This window comes from Molothrus ater, chromosome 21, assembly GCF_012460135.2.
Source record: "Molothrus ater isolate BHLD 08-10-18 breed brown headed cowbird chromosome 21, BPBGC_Mater_1.1, whole genome shotgun sequence".
In the NCBI taxonomy this organism is placed as follows: domain Eukaryota; kingdom Metazoa; phylum Chordata; class Aves; order Passeriformes; family Icteridae; genus Molothrus; species Molothrus ater.
This window is the reverse complement of record NC_050498.2, coordinates 5,671,987-5,689,758: the sequence shown is the minus strand read 5'-3', so window position 1 is coordinate 5,689,758 and position 17,772 is coordinate 5,671,987.

Here is a 17,772-nt window from a genome sequence, read left to right as displayed (position 1 = left end):
AATTAGAAACAACCACATGAGACCAATCACAGATGCACCTGTTGCATTCCACAGCAGCAGATAACCATTGGTTACATGTTGTTCCTGAGGCCTCTCAGCTTCTCAGGAGGAAAAATCCTAAGGAAAGGATTTTTCAGAAAATATCATGGCTACAATACTATATTATATTAAAAAATACTGTACTAAACTGTAATAAAGAATACTGACAGGATACTTACTGAATGCTAAAAAGATAATAATGAAAACTGGTGACTCTTTCCAGAGCCCCAACACAGCTTGGCCCTGATTGGCCAAAGAGTGAAAACAACTCCCAGCAGAATCCAATGGAGCAATCACCTGTGGGTAAACAATCTCCAAACACATTCCACATGTGAGCACAACACAGGAGAAGCAAATGAGATAAGAATTGTTTTCCTTTTCTCTGAGGCATCTCAGCTTCCCAGGAGAAATAACCCTGTGCAAAGGGATTTTTTCAGAGAATGTGAACGTGACAGGCAGTGGCACACAGGCAGGCTGGCAGTGCCAGCACAGAGCTGGCACTTCATTCCCCATCTCCTGCCCAGCCCTTTGCTCCATTCCCTGCTCCTGCTGTGCCTCTCCCTGGAAGCTGCTCCTGGGCCAAGCACAAGAGGCTCTCTGAAGAGCATCAGCCACGTGCCATTATCAGCTGGCATCTGCAGCCTTATCTGGTGTCTTTAGGAAGCTCCTCAGCTCAGAGAAGCCTCCACCTTTTTAATTTCTAAAAGGCTGATGCTAAGTAATTGTTTAATATCTCCCCAGCATTTGCTTCCCTTTATCTCGGGATCCCTGCTGCAATTCATTGAAGGAGCTGTCTTTTCTCTTTCTCTATTCCACCGTGGATGTATTAGAAAAAGCTTTCATTGTAGGCAGAGATACTTGCTGCTAATTGATGCTTATTATTCCTTTTAAGCCTGTAATTGCTTTCTCTTGTCTAAATTTTCTCCTTTCTCCTCCCCACCCCCCGACTCTTCCTCAAATTGCTTTGGTTTTCTCTTCTAATCAGCTCAAATCCTGGTGTTCCAAAGATTATCTGAAGGGGTGCCAAAGGTTTTGCTGTTGCTTTGACACGCTGGCTTTTCACATCTGTGGAGTTTACCTCAGCTCCTTGAATATTTACAGGCAAATTGGGTGGCCTGCAACTGGTAATCTCTCAACTGCCTTAATGAGGGCAGATTTGAGGTGTCAGCTTCCATGCAGACTTTTGATTAAAAGGCTACAAAGGGTCCTCAGAATTATCTCTTACACAACACAGGATTTCTGAGTCAATTCTCTCAGCGGATAATGAAACAAATGGAACAAGTGGAAGGAAATGCAATTTTGTTTGGAACTCAGAGAGAACCTGGTTTTTTCTGATAAGCTCTGCTATTTTTTCCCCCAGACTTTTACTGGACTGACCCAAAGGAATTTCCAGCCCATCACTCCCTGGAAGGCCAGACTGCCCCTCACTGAAGCCTTCCCAGCCATACTTATCCTGATTTACTTCTTTAAAGTTTTCCAAAGCCTGTGGAGGTCTCTAACTCTGTTCCCTTATCTTAATTTTCATGCTGTATCCACCTGATCCTCAGGGCTGAGCTCAGCAGCTGCTTTGAGCCACACAAGTCCTTCCCAGGCTGTTCCATTCCAGCAGCCAGCCTGGCAGGACACAAAGCAGAGCTTTCCCTGCAGAGTCCCTGCTCCTCACCCAGGATTATCTCCAGAAACTGAAATGAGGGGAGGGGATGCAGAAGGAACAGTGAGGATGATGAGCACAGGAAATCTTCCCACTGGGTGGACAGGAATGAGTGTGGGATAGATGAGCAATGTGATGGTTAACTCTCACAATTAAAAGGCAAATACTGTGTATATATTGTTAAGAGAAGTTTTATAGATTTATAGTTATATTTTACCCCCTTGTGGTGCTATCAGGGGTGGCCTGGGTTTGGGACATTTGGGAGGATGTTGTTACTATGGCAACACCTGAGCTCCAATCATTCCAATAATTCCAATAATTCCTTAAAAGATTTAAGGATCTCCACCCCTGGATAGTGAAGAAGAAGTTGATGGACAGAACTTTGGGAGGGGCTAAAGGGTTAAAAGGTGATACCTCCATGGTGGGGAAAATCCTCTGCTCCTGGCACTGTCATATTTTCTCTATTCAGTCTTCTGTTGTATTTTTGATAAGGTTTTAATAAACCTTTTAAATTCTTGGAAGGGAGCATTGTTTCTCACAAGGGAGCCCCAGACATCCCTCACTGGGAGGTGGGGACATGGCTGAGCTCAGACCCATCCAGCAGCACCAGGTTTGCTCCCACAATGGCTTCAGGGAGTGCTTTAAATCCTTTAAATCCTCACCCACCATCCATCCACGCTGCATTCTGAGGGCCAGGGCAGCACAGCCCACCAAGATCTCCATGGGGGAAAACCCAGAGGCTCCTGAAGTGCCTGGTGAGCAGCTGAGCCTGAGCCAGGAGCAGACACCACATAAATATCCCCTGCATCCCAAAGCACCACGCTGGAACACGGAGCAACAAGAACAATTACTATCACGCACAGCAACATTTACTGTTGGGAGTTTGCTGCATTTCATTTTAAACAAGTTGCTTTTACAGCTCTAGTGACCTGAGGAGCCAGAAATATGAACATTAACAAAGGAAACAAATAAATAACATATTCAATTACAGCTTTAATAAGATGCAATGTGCTAGAAGTCCATGTGGATGCAACAGTAATTTCTAATTAAAAACACGCAATTAATTATTAACCTAAAAAAGTTCTAGTATTATTCCAGCGTGTTCAAATCAGAGTGTGCTCTCTGAGTGAATTCAGGATTATGATTGTTAATGCTGGGGGTGTTCTCCTGTTGGCTTGTTTCTCATCTTATCAAGGGAAAAGGTAATTTTCAGCCAGCAGAGCTGCACAGCTGATTGGAGGCCATTAGGAGCTGCTCAGCTCCACCCCCCTCACCCTGCTTTAAAGGACTGCACCTCTGTCTCCTTCTTTAATCCCACTCAGGCTTCTCCCCCAGTTGGGTGGGCTGTGCTGCCCTGGTGTTGATGATTGCAATGCAAGATGTTTTCCATTACCATCTGTATGGCAGATTACCTTTGTCAAGCGGGCAGTTTGCCTTATCTCTCTCTTTGAGTGACCACAATCACCCCTCCCTCGACATCTGCTGATAACAGATATTGAATGATAACAGCTATTGAATGTCCCTGCATGGCTGATAAGAACTATAACATCCCACTGTGAGATGCTCCGCCCAGAGGGAGGAGCCAAGCATTCCTACATGGATATAATCTGGAGGTTCTGGAACACCAGCACGGCTTTCTCCACAGGATTCCCCAGAGGAACAGCAGCTGCCTCTTCTTCCCCTGGATCTTCAGAGGCAGAATCCATCCTTCTCTCCAGGATCCCTGCTCCAGCAGAGCCACCCCTGACACTGCAGGAGGGCTGAGCCACAATTCCAATGGCACTGCTGCCAACACCCTGACCCACAGGGTGTCAGGCTGGGCTCTGTCACTGTTGTTCTAGTGTACCGCATTGTTTATTTTACCATTCTGTTTTTTTCCCTTTCCCTATTAAAGAACTGTTATTTCCTGCTCCCATTTTTTTTGCCTGAGAGCTCCTTAATTTTAAATTTATAGCAATTCAGAGGGGTGGGGAGGGTTTCCATTCTCCATGTCAGGGGAGGCTCCTGCCTTCCTTAGCAGACTCCTGTCTTTCCAAACCAAGACACCTGGCCCTCAGACTGCAGCGTGGATGGATGGTGGGTGAGGATTTAAAGGATTTAAAGCACTCCCTGAAGCCATTGTGGGAGCAAACCTGGTGCAGCTGGGAGTGCTGCTGGATGGGTCTGAGCTCAGCCATGTCCCCACCTCCCAGTGAGGGATGTCTGGGGCTCACTTGTGAGAAACAATGCTCCCTTCCAAGAATTTAAAAGGTTTATTAAAACCTTATCAGAAATACAACAGAAGACTGAATAGGGAAAATATTATGGTGCTGTGAGCAGAGGATTTTCCCCCACCATGGAGGTTTCACCTTTTTGGGAGCTGCTCCACAGATCCAAATGCTGCTGCTGGAGGGAGCCCCTGAAGCATCCATGGAGCATTTCAGGACACAAGGTGCTGCTCGAGCTCTTCCATGCAGCAAAGTGGAACTGCAGAGATTATCCAGCCTGAAACTCCACAAGACTGGGAGTCCACGAGAAGGGAGACTGCCCAGGACACCAGGGATCTGCTGTGCATCTCTAAAAGGTTCTTTTCTTCAGGAAATTTGTGGGCATTCACCACTGGGCCCATGCCCAGCGTGGTTGATGCCAAGTGAGAAATTGCCTTTCCATGGAACAGAACGATGCCAACAAATTCAAACCAACCCCAATCCCATAAGATACAAACAGTTCAGATAAGGAGGATGATTTGGCATGTAATTGGCAAATAAATCTGTGATTGAGGCACTTCCGTGAAGCCCTATCCTTCCATGGAGCCCAAAAGTAATTAGGATGTTTGCCCTTGAAGCATGAAGCTGATAGCAGAGTGGATTCCTCTGGCTGGTAATAAATGTGTGCAAAAAAAAATTACAAACCAGTGGCTCTGGGCTGCTGGAATAGAGGCACCCTCAGGAGAGGCCTGAGGCACTGAAAGTTTGGAGTCAGACATCAATAGCCTCAGATTTTAGAGCAGGGGGGCAGATTCAGCCCTGGTGGAAGTGAGCAGTTTCAAACTACCAGGCAGCATAGCCTGATGGATCAAAGATTGGATTGAGGCTTAGGAAACCAAAGCTGGTTTTTCAGCTCTCCCAAGTAATCTGGCTTCTCTCTGTGTGCCTTTGCTTCAAGCTCAGTGGAATAATAGAGTCCCTGCCTGAGCACAGAGCAGAGCACCTGGCAGCCTGGTCCTGCCACAGCACACAGATATTGAGAGAGGAGCTGCACTTCTGGATTTAGTTCCCTGGTTTGGATGAAGATGAAAACGAGCTGAGCTGTGGATCCAGCTAACAATGGCCAAAAGCTGCCTGGCTGGAACACAGAGTGATGACAATCCTCAGGATGCCAGCAGAGATCTCCTGCCAGCTGAATGGCTTTTCTGCCAGACAAAGGACAGCTTTAGGGGGGAAAGGGGAGCCTGAACAGGAAGGGTGGATGTAAAAAAGCTGGAGGAGCAGCTGAGGGGCTCTGGCCTCCCCTGTGGAAGCTGCTAAAGGCAAGCACACAGCCATTCAACAGCCACACACAAACCTGTTGGAGCCCTGGCTGCTGAGAATTTCAGACTTTATGTGCTGACAGGCACTGACCCCCAAGAGAACACTGCATTTGACCCGAGGCTGTGGAGAAAGCTTCCAAAATTGAGTGATAGAACTGGGATTGTAAGTGTGTAGTTTGAACAAAATGGTGTAATATCACATGGTAGAAAACTTAAAAATTTTAAAATATAATTGTTGCTATAGGATTCAAAAGAACACAAGTACACTACTGTTTTCAAGGTGAAGGAAAAAAAGGGAAGTTTATTTTTTGACTCTAATATTTATAGTTTTACAAAAGTGACAGCAGATTGGAGGGTGACAGTGCCACCTCTCCAATGACACTGGTCAAACTAACAGTCCATCAACTCTCTCCTCTTCTATAAAGGAACGCAGAACAATGAGTTATTTACAGAAAGTGTGTGAGAAAGTTCACTACAAGAATGTTAACATCAGAAAGCTTAGAAAATCTTAAAAAAAAACCAGGGTGACATATAATAATATATATAAAACAAGATAAAAGTTTTAGAGCAAAAGCTCTTTGCTTCGGGATGGAAACTTTTTATGGGTTTGGGATAGAAAGTTGGCTTTGGATTTAGGAAGGTGAGTTAGAGTCCTGCTACCAACAGTGGCTCTTGGACACCTGCCCACTTGGGAACTCCCCTGAGTGCTCCTGTGCAGGACACAAGAGATTCTTTCCACACTCAATGGAAACAGACACATTTCCAGAGGTAAAGTCACACAAGTTGCATTTTTGGTATTTAAGAGTGTGCAGAAACTTTCCAGAACACAACACAATAACCAGCAGAGCAGCACAAAACTTTGCAGCATCTCTAAAGCATCCTCCCTCTCCTCCCAGTGCTTTCCATTATGACCCATTTTCTGCCTTTTTATTTTTTCCCTCCCCCTTCTCTTATTTCAAGCCAAAGCATTTTGACACCCTGCCCTTTGTGAACATCGTGTGTCAGAGGATCTACAGGGATGGCAAATCTTGTTTGCTTCTGTCTAATCTGTGCAGGCAGCTGGGCCACTTCCATCTATAATTGGGTGCCTCTGGGGCAGTGTCACTGTCACAGCAGCAGTGATGGGCACCCCTGGACTGCAGCAAAGCCAGCCCAAAAAAATGACAGGCTAAGGCAGGGGAGCTGAGCTGGACCTCAGTGTTCTTGCACCTGAAAATTGGAAAAGCGTCACCCTGGTTTTTTAAGTTTTTCTAAGCCTTCTGATGTTTACATTCTTGTAACGAACTGTCTCACACACTTTCTGTGAATAACTCATTGTGTTTCATTCTTTTATGGAGGAGGAGAAATTTGATGGGCTGTTGGTTTGTTCAGTGACATTGGAGAGGTGGCACCGTCACCCTCCAATCCACTGCCACTTTTGGAAATCTATAAATGTTGGAGTCAGAAAACAAACTTCTCTTTTTTCACCTTGGGAGCAGTGGCGTGTGCGCTCGTGTTGTTTTGTGACAGAAAAGATCAACCTGCAGTTGAATTTAGGAGCAGGAGAGTGAAAAAAAGTCAAAAAAAAAAAAAAGGTTTTTTTTTTTTTTTGGAAGGCAGTGAGTAAAACTCAGCCCGTGTCACAAAGCCAGGCTTACTCCAGGAGACAGCTGGTGACAGCGCCTGCACCACTGTAATCTGTGTTTACAGCAGGGCCACCTTTGGCTTGGAAGTGGCACTTAAATAGCGACTGGTTTGTTCTCCTTGTTTGCTTTAAACCTGGGTGTAATCACCTCCACGGCTGCTGCCTGCCATTCTCAGCTGGTAAATGAGACAAATCCAGATGTCTCAGCTTGTAAAAAAAGGGAGCACATAAAGCAAACCACGCACCGGCTTCAGTAAATACCTCCCTTAGATGTTTCAGATTTACTCATTTTTTGGGTTTGTGTTTTCCTTCTTCAAAAAAAAAAAAAAACAAAGTTCCTCCTCCCTGTTTTTTCAAAAACATGAGGGGAAAGAAGAAGGCAGCTTTGTTTAACACAAAACAAACAAGCATTTGCATTTGGCAGCTCCCTTTGTGGGATCTCAGAGGGAAGGGGGGGATTTGTCAGGTAGGCAGGAGCTCCAAGCAGCACTAACGTGTTCTGACACCCTGGCTCCTGTTTCCCATGCAGCAGCCTTGTTGTACACTGATTTTTGAATGCAGCAGGCCCTGCCTGCATGAAGGGACAGAAGGATCCAGGGCTTTTCAGGGAAACCTGGGCTCCTGTGGGGAGGCAGCTCAGCACAGCCAGGATATTTGGGATTGTCCTCATCAGCCCAGGAACACAGCCCACGTTGGGGTGTAAACCAGGGGACGTGCTCAAGAAGAAAAGGATGGGAAGAAAGCAGAAAGAGCAGATTCTGGGGGCTAAAGCAATGTGAAATCTGCTCTTTCTCCTTGGATTTGCTCCTAAGGCCAGACACCTTTGAAGGAAGAAGAAAGTGACCAAGCCCAGAGGCACGAGAGTGAGAGGAGCTCCTAACCCAGGATAATTCTTTGTAATAACCCATCTCACACACCAGAGTTCCTTATTACAAGTGCTACAAGTTCTGACACCCTGGCTCCTGTTTCCCATGCAGCAGCCTTGTTGTACACTGATTTTTGAATGCAGCAGGCCCTGCCTGCATGAAGGGACAGAAGGACCCAGGGCTTTTCAGGGAAACCTGGGCTCCTGTGGGGAGGCAGCTCAGCACAGCCAGGATATTTGGGATCATCAGCCCACGTGGGGTGAGAGGGGTGCAAACCAGGAGAGGTGCTCCAAGGAGAAAAGGACGGGAAGAAAGGCAGAAAGAGCAGATTTCACATTGCTTTAGCCCCCAGAATCTGCTTGTTCTCCTTGGAGTTGTTCCTAATTTGTTCCTAATTTGACACCTTTGAAGGAAGAAGAAAGTGACCAAGCCCAGGGACATTAGAGTGAGAGGAACTCCTAAATCCAGGATAACTTCTTTATAATAACCCATCTCACACACACCAGAGTTCCTTATTACAAGTGCTACAAATACATGAAGTAAAACCTTTCCTTCACACCTGCAGGCTTCCCCCTGCCAACAATCCCTCTTTTTCTGAGCACAGTGTTCTTAAATCACTTTAAACCCTTGTTATTTGTTATGCACCATTATAATCCTCTCCTATCTCTGCATTATTGGCAGGGATTTGGAGTCTGAACACGCAGCACAGACTTTGATGCCTTGCTGAGACATCTTGTTACTCACTGTGTAAAGAGAGAGGAGCAGCCCTGGCTGTGAGGAGAGGCAGGACAGGACATGGGAGAACTGGGATCACACCTGGATCACCAAGCAGCTCCAGGGAGATGGAGCCAGTTTGGAACTCAAAAAAAAAAAATCCTGTTTAGTTATATCTAAAGATGATAAATATTTTCTGAGGAAAGAGGGAAAAATCTCAGGAAGAAAGCTGTTATTTTTAACCAAAAAAAAAAACCCAAATAAAATAACAACAGCTTAGCTAAACCCAAGAAAAATGTAGCAGTAAAAAGAAAAAGAAGGGCAGCTTGTGAAATCCTAAAAATGCAGAGACAGATGTGAAAGGACAGAAATTCAACAAGGATATTTTTACAGAAATCTGTGAGGCTCCTAAACACGAGAGCCAGTTCCATTCAGTCACCCAAAAACCACTAAAGGGCAAAAACCCCACTGAAGGGCCAAAGAGGGCCAATCTCTCACTGCACCACTGAGGAATACAGGGAAAGAGAAGGAAAGGAGGGATCTGGTACTTCTGCACAGAAAAGCCCCACAGCAGCCTCAGAGGGGCTGGGGGCACCTCCAAGGGGCTTTCTTGGGCTTCCCTCCAGATGATCTGGGGCAAAATCCTTCCCTGGCCAATGAATTGCAGGCTCTGATTGCAGAGATGGTCAGAGTGGGGAGTGTGGGAGAAAGGGCTGCAGGTTCCCTGTCCCTGCTTGGGTCTTCAGGGGGGTCTGAACTGTCAAAATGAAGCAGCAAAGGGTCAGTCAGCTCCCCTGAGCCAGCAGCTGCACCAGGGTTCAGAAACACTCAGGTTCCTGGGGGTCTCAGCAGGGAAAAGGCCCTGGTGGTGGATGGGCAGTGAGGTCACCCATTCATCCCATCCCATCCCATCCCATCCCATCCCATCCCATCCCATCCCATCCCATCCCATCCCATCCCATCCCATCCCATAGAAATCCACCAGAAATCCACAAGCACACCCACACAGTGGTTTGGAGCCCACTTTCAAGCTAAAACATCTTCAGTTTTAACCTGAAGATGGGCTCCAAACTACCAAGCTCAGGGCAAGGTGCAGATCACAACAAGGAATTTGCACCCTGAACAAATGCAAAAGGCATCTCTGTGGGTTCCTGTCCATCCTGATTTGATTTGGAAACTCATCAAAGCCATTGAGGGGCAAAGAGCAGCCCTGAGCCTACCTGTGCAAGCAGATAGCACCTGCCAGAGTTAGGAAAACAACGTGTTGCTTCATTTCATTGCCTGCTTTTATTCTTTTAATGGAAGCAAATTGTCAGCACACCCGAGGCAGTTCCCTCTGCAAACAGCTGGGCTCTGTGAGCCCTCAGAACTCCTGTGCACAGTGAGACTCAGGTGTTGACAAAGATGCTGGAGAAGAAGTTTCCCCAAGAAGCTGGGTTTGATTTTGCATGCATGAGCTGTGCTCAGATTGTCTCCATGCTTTGTTAGGAAGGAGGAATTTGACCAACATGGCACTGATCTCTCCTCGTTATCCCAACCCTGTGATATGAATGGATCTGACTTTGTAATCTCAGCACTGTTAATACTGATTAAAACCAAATTATTGCATATTTGTATCAAGCCTGGCAGCAGAGTCTCCCTTGTCCTTCAGCATTAGCAAGGGGAGCTCTGAAGCAGCTGAAGCCCAGGAGAGCAGATGATGTCCCTGCAGAAGGGGAAGGGAAGCAGCCCCTGAGAGGGCGGTGACAGCAGCTCCTGCAGCCCGTGGTGCTCCAGGGTGGCAGTGCCAGCACTTGAGCAGAGCTTTTCTGTGCCTGTTGCTCACTCCTCTCTGGATGTTCCACCCTTTTGGATGCAGGATCCAGCACACACAGAATGACCTTGAAGATCATCGAGTCCAACCCAGCCCCAGCACCTCAGCTAAACCCTGGCACCCAGTGCCACATCCAGGCTTTGTTAAACACACCCAGGGATGGGGACTCCACCACCTCCCTGGGCAGCCATTCCAGAACTTTATCACTCTTTCTGTGAAAAACTTTTTCCTACTATCCAACCAGTATTTCCCTTGAGGCTGTGTGCTCTGGTTCTGTCAGTGCTGCCTGGAGAAAGAGCCCAGCCCCAGCTGAGCACAGGCACCTTTCAGGGAGTTTTAGAGACTGATAAGGTCACCTCTGAGTCTCCTTTTCTCCAGGCTGAGCACCCCCAGCTCCCTCAGTGGTTTCTCACAGGGTTTGTGTTCCCAGCCCCTCTGGATGTGCTCAGTGTCCCCAGGTCCTTCCCAAGCTGAGGGGCCAGAGCTGGGCACAGCACTCCAGGTGTGACCCCAGCAGTGCCCAGTGCAGGGGCACAATGACCTCCCTGCTCCTGCTGGCCACACCATTCCTGAGCCAGGCAGGAGCCATTGGCCTCCTTGGCCACCAGGGCACTCTGCTGGCCCATGTCCAGCCTGCTGTCCATCAGTGCCCCCAGGTCCCTTTCTGCCTGGGCACTGTCCAGCCACACCATCCCCAGCCCAGAGCATTGCAGGGGTTATTGTGGCCAAAATGCAGGACTGGGCACTTGGGTTTATGAAACTTCATCCTGTTAGACTCTGCCCATCCATCCAACCATTCCAGTCTCTCTGCAGAGCCCTCCCACCTTCCAGCAGATGGACACAGCTCCCAGCTCAGTGTCTGTGCCATTCACATTCTCTGAACAGGATTCCTTCACCCAGGGTTTTTCTCCTGGGAAGCTGAAAGACAGCAAGACAGGGGAAAAGGAAAACAATTCTTATCTCATTTGCTTCTCCTGTGTTGTGCTCACATGTGGAATGTGTTTGGGGATTGTTTACCCACAGGTGATTGTTCCACTGGATTCTGCTGGGAGTTGTTTTCACTCTTTGGCCAATCAGGGCCAAGCTGTGTCAGGACTCTGGAGAGAGTCACTGAGTTTCATCATTATCTTTTAGCATTCAGTAAGTATCCTGTCTGTATTCTTTAGTATAGTATAGTATTCTTTAATATAATATAGTATCATAAAATAATAAATTAGCCTTCTGAGAACATGGAGTCAGATTCATCATTCCTCCCTTCGTCGGGGGTGCCATGATTTAAGTGTCATTTGCAACTTTCCTAATGAAATACACAGAGCATTGCAGTAGTGACAGCCCTGGCCTGAAGATGGGCTCCAAACTCCTTGCTGGGCAGGTGGCAGTGCCCAGGGATGCTCACAGCCAGCTCAGTGTGCAGTTCAGTGCCTGCTGTCTGCAGAACTCACACCCCGAGCCAGAGGTGCTCCACAGGCTGGGGATTGTCTCCTGGTTATCTCCTGCCACCCAAACCCAGCACAGTTTGTTCAAATCCCTGAACCTTCTCTTCTTAGAAGATCCTGGGCTGTTTATATTATATTTAGGAGAAGAAAATGTTCCAGGGAAAGCCAAATAAAATCCAGATTCTGCTGTATCTCCAGACTGGGTTAAATAAGTAGTTTTCCAGTTGTGTCAGCGTGCCCTGGCCTTGATCACAGCCCTGTTGGTGCTGTGAAAATGTGGAGTGGGACACACCTTGCCTCAGTGACACAGATGGCTCTCAGGCCCTCTAATCCCCCTTTGATGAGACAGCACACATCTCAACAGGAATTCCTACAAAGTATGTTATTTCTGAGGGAACACTGCTAAATTGTTTTGCTGAACTGATGTAAGTTTTTTCAAGTTTACAAAAGAAACCAAATTTTCAATGGGTAAAACTGTTGGGAAGAGACTTAATTGTTATTTTTCCAACACAAAAGAGTCCAGGAAGACCTCTAGTGAAATGGATTCCTACAGTAAAGGGTCATTTTTGATGAACTGTCACTTTTCTCCATTGTGAAATTCATCATTCCTTGAGAATCACTATCTCCATTCTTCATGATTGAGATAAGAAGACTCAGAGTTAACTGAAAAGTAAGAACTGTGTTTTCAAAAGAGTTCCCCTATCTTCCACTGAAATTTTCAATTTTAAAAGATTTCACACATATCAAAGGTGGGAACAGCTCTAATAACTTTTCCCCTACTCTGTTTTTTAAGTAGATAAATCTTCAGGCCAGTGACTCTTATAGTCTATGTATGGACTTCAACTCAACAGAATCCCAGTTTCCAGCAGTGAATTAATGTTCTGGGAGTAATTAGAAAAAGCCTTGTTTTTTTTAAAAACTCTGATTTAAGACTGGATGGTGCTAGAGATATTTGAACAAGAAAACTCTTGGTATTATTCCTCAAAAAAAACAAAGAAAAAAACCAAAACAAAAAACCAAAACAAACAAACAAACAGAACAAAAAACCAAACAAACACAAAAAAAAAAAAAAAAAAAACACACCAAAATTCCACTTTTTTCCAGCAGGCAGCACTCAGAGCCAGTCACAGCCTCAGAAGCCAGAAGAAAGTGGAATTTAAAGCAAGGGAAAGGACAGGGAAATGGAGTAGAAATGAGGAGGTCTGAGGAGGGGCAGCACTATGAACTCCCCTCGCTCCCTCTGCAGACAGAGCAGCCTTTGCCATCTGATCTTTGGGCACCTGGCTGGGCTCAGATGACAAATGATTCTCTCTGATTCTTGGAAGGGAAGAAAAATAACAACCCCCCCCTCCATCCCCTGGGGGTCCTGCTACCCCATCCAGCTTGGAGAAATCATTTATCACTGATCTGATGGCTTAAGCACATCTGCATAATCAGTGGCACACACCCAGAGAAGCTCTCTGCATTTCACAAATCCTTAGCAGTGTATTTTTTAATAGAAAACATCAATCCCGAGTAGCCTGAAGGAATGAACCCTCTTTAATCATCCACCACTGCTGAGGACTAATTTCAGACAAAGGCTCAATGCTCCCAGTCACCTAGAGCATGGAATAACTCAGATGATTCCTAAATTCACAGGGAAAGGTTCAGTCGCCTTTTCAAAGCTGGATTGCAGATCCTGTGTTAATTACTACAGGAAATTACATCTCCAGTAATACTCAGCAAGGCTTTACAATAAATGCTGTCTGATCTATTCCTGCTCAGCCCTGAACTCTTTGTGGAATATTTGTAAATGTAATGGGTGCTTCATTTCCACCACTGCTCCTGAATAATTCATGCAGTGGAAGATCCTTGCATGGTTCCTTGAATTGAGAGACTTGGGGTATTTTGTTCTCTATAGTTAATGGATTAAAACAGGTATTTTTCAGCTATGAAACCAGGTAATTTATCACCACAAACCTGAGTATGGTTCATACATCATTGGCTCAACTGAGAAACACATCTGTGAGTCTGGATATCAGAACAGAACAACCAACAATTTTAAATCATCCAGTGTTGTCCGAAAAGCCAACAGAGTTGCAAAATAAAATGCTGAGAAACTGCCTTGCATCAGTCAAAATATTTTATTTCCCTTCTTTTTTTCCAGGCCTTCAATTCAACCATTTTGTTCCCCCACAAAACAGCACGTTTTGAAACATCACTTTGAAAAGAGGAAAAGAAATAAATCAAAACTCCTTTCCATTCAGAAAATGTCATAACTGGGAGCTCCAGCATTTTCAAGATATTCCTCCCCAGCTCCCTTCCAAGCAGAATTGTCAAAATTGGTAAGATTTCTTCAGCAATTTGTGTTTCATCAAAATGACATTTTTCCAGACAAAACTGTTGAGACAAAAAAAAAAAAAAAAAAAAAGAAAAAGTCAAAACCAAAGCTCAACAAAACTGAACATCTCTGATCCAATTGTCTTTGACAAAAAGAGAATGTCTCAAAGATGCAAAACCTCTCCCTGGGTGAGTCCTGGAATATCATTCTGACACATCCAGGTTGAACATGCAAGTTCCTCTTAGGTAAGAACAAAAGAAAAATGAATCAACCTGAACCTCAGTGTGGGAATCTACACAATTAGAGGGTTTTGGGAAAGCTGCAAGATGCAGGCTTTAGAGACAGCAGAACTGTGAGTAGAGCTAAGCAGCACTTATGAGATAGGTTAGCAAAAAAATTATTTAAAACTGTAGAAAAGCAAGGACAAATAGAACAATGATCTGTGTATTAAGGCTTGTCTAGAATAACTCTCTAAGCTACAGAAAAGTTTATCTAGCAAGATATTAGGAAGGTTAAAGCTTAATAATGGAGCTCTGTGCATTGTGCTTTAAGGCTTACAAACAGGTATTGTATTCAAAATCAGCAAGCATTATTTTAACCAAAGGTACCTGTGCTTATAGTGGTTAGATGGAACTACTGTCAATGTGCTTTTGCTTTGTGGGATTGGTCAAAAAGCTTATAAAATAAGTTGTAACATTAAGTTCCTAGTCTGCTGCCTAGAATGTGAGCTGCTGGCGTCTTCCCATTGTCATAATCAAGTAATAAAACCGATGCTGAAAAATAAAACAGCTCGAGGCACGTTCCACAGCAGCCCTGTCTCATTCATGGCCCCCAACCAGCATCACTCAGGGGCCAGAGGTACCTTCAGGTACGTTCAGAGCCAAGTGGAGACTTCCTGAGCTGCAATTCTTACAGCATCTTCACCGTTTAAGAGAGGAAATTCCACATTCCAGCCTTAAAATGTGAGGACAAGGACACGGGTGCTTTGTCAGCCTCCATCTCTGGGGGCGAGCACTGACCTCTGGGATCTGCAGCAATGCAGGATTTGGTGTTGGGGCTCCTTCCGTGGGTTTTGGTGCAATTTGCTCTTCAATCTGTGTCCTCCTGTGGGCTCTCAGCCCCCACCTGATCCCTTCAGCTGCAGGTGAGATGTGCCCAGCCAGCAGCCCACAGCTGCCTCGTCTCTATCAAAGTCACTTCATCACAGGAAAATTCCAGCTGTCACACAGTGCTGCAGCTCCCAAAACCTGTTTACAAACCTCTGCTGTGGGGCACCACCTCCATTTTCTCACTGTCAGCAACAAATCTGCTCAATTCACCTGTCAAAGTGACTTCTCCAGCCCCTGTGCCAGGAGAAAATGCCCAGGAACGAGCTCAGGGAGAACAAATCATTTTGGCTTTGGCTCAGTCATCATCAGCAGCTGTAAGAAGATTCCCAGGACCTCGTGCTGCTCATGTCAGACACATCCACAACCCCTTTCCTCTGGAAGGAGCTCAAGGCACAGGCAAGGTGGGAAGTTCATCATCCCATTGCTTTTCCAGGCAGAGAAGGTGGGATTGCTCTCCAGAGCTGAGCTGATCCTGCAGAGTGGTGGTGAAAACGCTGAAAATCACCTCTGTTTTTCTCCTCCAACAGAGCAAACACAACTCAGGTGGTCAGTGCTGGCAGGGAAGGGTCACTCCACACAGTCCCCCTGCAGTGGGGTGAGCAGGGCTTGGGGCTGAAAGCTCTGCAGTGTGTGGGGCAGGAGGGGCCTGAGCACTGAGCCCATGCAGGGATGGAGATGTGAAAGGACACAGCACAGCTCAGGGCTGTCCAGCCAAAAGGTGCAGTGGGATTTCCAAAGGACAGCAAGTTTTCCACGTTGAGCAGAAGAGGTGAGTGGCACTGCAGGTGCCTGTGATGGAGCAGGACAGATGCCTCTTTCTTGAATTCACAGGCTTGGGATTTCCCTTCCAGCCAAACTCCAAGCCCTTATCTTTGCCAGAAAAAAAACCAAAATATCCTGCACTGAATTGCAGAATTCAGGGGCAGAGAGGGCCTAATGTTGTGTCAAACCTCATTACTTTCCATCACAGACACCACATTTTTCTCCCTAAGCCCTGCAAAAACCCTCCCTGGATGGATGCAGCACATCCTCAGCCAGCCTGAGCAACCTTAGTGTGAGCAGCTCTCTGCCTAGGAAAAGGAAAATTTCCCTGCAAATCACGAAGCCTGAGGAAGAGTCACCAAATTTTGCCAGTGATTATTAAGATAATGCCTGCCCAGCAGAAGGAAGGAACTTGCTGAGATGGATAGCTCAACAAAGTGGAGTGTTCTGCTCCAATTTAATTAAAAAGGTATTTGGGAAAATGACAAATGCACCACGGAGCTCAGCTCTGTCTGGGATGGACCTGGAGCTTTAAAAAGCAATTAAGGCAAGACAAGAATCACCATTAGCCTGGGGAAATAAAACCCACAAGGCATTTTTAGCTCAAGGCAAGGAAAACAGAGGGGAAATGCTCCCTCCAGCCCAGAGCAGCCCCTCTGAGCCCTCCAGAGCACAGAACAGGAACAAGGTTTGGCTCTGTCTGACCAAGCTCAGATCAGGGTGAGACAGGACCCACAGTTTTGAAATTCTGGGGCCTCAAATGACTGAATGCAGAGAACAGGTTGCAAGGAACAAGTAAGCAGGCAGGGCATCCTTCTCTGCCAGCCTCATTGGAAGGCTCCAGTTCCTGATTCTTCCACCTGAAGGTGTGTTCTGCCCTGGCCCTGTTGGTAGTTCTGGCTGAACATCCACATCTGCTTCCATAACCAACAAGAAATTGAAAATCTCTGAATGGGAATGCCAAGAATTCGCTTTGGAAGCATGTGGTTGGTTCCTCATTTCTGATAAATATCAAAAAAAAAAAAAAAAGCAAAGATCTAAATAAAAATATGGGAAATGTGTTGTTTCCTTATTGCAAGAGAAAGTAAAAATTATAAATGTCTCACTCAAATCAAACTGAAAGCATTTGTTTTGACACATTCCAGTTTAAAATGATGCTGGAAGAGACATGTTTCTATTCAATGTTTTGATTTTGAGAAAAAATGTTTCCAAAAAAAATTGAAAAAAAAAAAAAAAGTTTTGCTGCATTTTTTTCTGCCAGCTCCCCGAGGGATCAGTCAAAGCTTGCTGAAGCTCAGAGTCATTAGCAAGCTGTCACAGAACTGAGACCCTCAAATGCATTTGACACATCAGATCACAGTTCCATCAGACCTGGAGAGCGTGCCAGGGCTGGATTTCACATCTAGCTCTTGGATCTGACTCCTTCAGGATTCACTCTCTTCTCTGATAGAGCAAGAGGAAAGAAATCAGCCTTGGGAATGAGCCCCCCTCCCCTTGTTCAGCTGCTGTGCAGGAAGAGGAGCTCATGGGTGACCTGCTGGCATTGCCACTGCCCAAAAAGACAAAAGAGCCACGGGCAGACATTCACTCCTTCCAGGGGAGGGGAGGGCAGCAGCACCAGGACTTCAAGAAAAGTCTCAAGCTCAAAAAAAAGTCTGAAGCTGTGTCGAGGGAAATATGGGTTGGATATTAGGAAAAAGTTTTTAATGGAAAGAGTGATAAAGTTCTGGAATGGCTGCCCAGGGAGGTGGTGGAGTCACCATCACTGGGTGTGTTTAACAAAGCCTGGATGTGGCACTGGGTGCTATGAGTAAAGCGGGGCATCCCCCACAAAGGGGAGAAAAGATGCATCTGACTCCATGGATATCAGGAGGCTAATTAATTATTATATTGTTTATATTATATTATATTGTATTGTATTAATAAATAT